Genomic DNA, 1,611 nt, shown 5'->3' with positions numbered 1-1,611 from the left:
AACGTAACAGTACTATAAAATTCACTTGTTGCATAATCGGATATAGATTAGTCTATTTAAGTCCATTTTTTAAAAACAGTTTATTGTATTTTTGTCAGCACTTCCTTGTAATAATTGAATAATACGTAATACGTAGGCAAATAACAAGCATAAGTAAGAATTTTATTGAGGTGGAACATGCTACATTTCGACGGAACATTGGTCTGTCTTCTTCAGATATGCTTATAATATTATTCAATATTTAATATTCTTGCTGCTCCTCAAGCAATATTTTCAGTCTAATTGCTTATATGAAAATTTTAAGTTTTTTTTTTTATGGCAATGTTGCACTGTCAATTATGACTCGCACGATCTCTAGCTGGAAAATAACAGCAATAATGAATATTTTTGCAGAGGCAATTATATTTCAGTTTTTGTTTACTTATACTTTTTCTATAAATTTCTAAGGTAATGTTACGTCTCCGTTTGTTAATTAACTTTCCGTAACTTCGTTCCGACGAAACTTTAGCGACACAAGCCCTTACTTAATAAAACTGGTTTATTCTTTCTGAATATAACTTCACGATACACTTGATTTCAACATTCGCGCTAAAACAAACGCTACAACGAACGTTAGCTTCAACAATACTTTCTCACTGCAGATCAATTACTCACTACCTACACACACATTATTCTCTCGTCACGTTGTCACCCTCTTATATATACCAGACTACCCTATATCTAGTAATCTCCCGACAATTCACGAAGGTACAAGATATTTCCAGAAAGCAGGGGGCGTGACACTAGTCACGTGACCTCGCAGACGTAACAGTAACTTCTTCGGCCATTCGTGGGTGTGGAATAGTGGAGTACTGCGTTCATAAACACAGGTTATGGGATATATGTATATAAGTGGAAAATTCGTTCATAAACAAACTATCACATCAAAAGGAGATATTATAATATAAACTCTAAATTTTCAAAACATTTAGACATGTAAAAAAGTTAGTTTGTTTATATTTCTTAAAAGTTCTTCAAGCTTAATGGTCATCAAGACAACAAGCAAACATTAACGTTTCTCTGTTATTGCTGTTATATTGCCAAGAATTAAAATAATTTTCTTTTGATTACTAGAATAATAACTGTTACATCAAACATTATACTTTTTATTTTATAATAAGCTCAATTTCCTCACTCAGATACATAGATAACAATTTATATGGATTACCACAAAAAAAATTTTTCAGTTTTTATAGGTTAAAATAAAACAGAAGCCGCGTAAAAATAATAATAATACGTCGGTAGATGTTACAATCAATGAAATGTGTTGATCACCGCATGTTCACATTTGCATAGCTTAGCATCACAACGTCTAAACATGATTTAAAAAGTATTAGCTGGTAGTATTTTTCTCTGTCACTAATAAACAGATAATCTTTTACACAACAGAGACAGTCTTTAAATACCACTATATTTGAATAAGAAACATACATAAACCTTTCTTATCTAATAGGCCTGGCATGGCCAGGTGGTTAAGGCACTCGACTCGCAATCTGAGGGTCGCGGGTTCGAATCCCTGTCTCACCAAACATGCTCGCCCTTTCAGCAGTGAGGGCGTTATAATGTGACGGT

Source organism: Limulus polyphemus, unplaced genomic scaffold (assembly GCF_000517525.1).
Source record: "Limulus polyphemus unplaced genomic scaffold, Limulus_polyphemus-2.1.2 Scaffold1745, whole genome shotgun sequence".
In the NCBI taxonomy this organism is placed as follows: Eukaryota; Metazoa; Arthropoda; class Merostomata; order Xiphosura; family Limulidae; genus Limulus; species Limulus polyphemus.
This window is presented reverse-complemented; position numbering follows the sequence as displayed.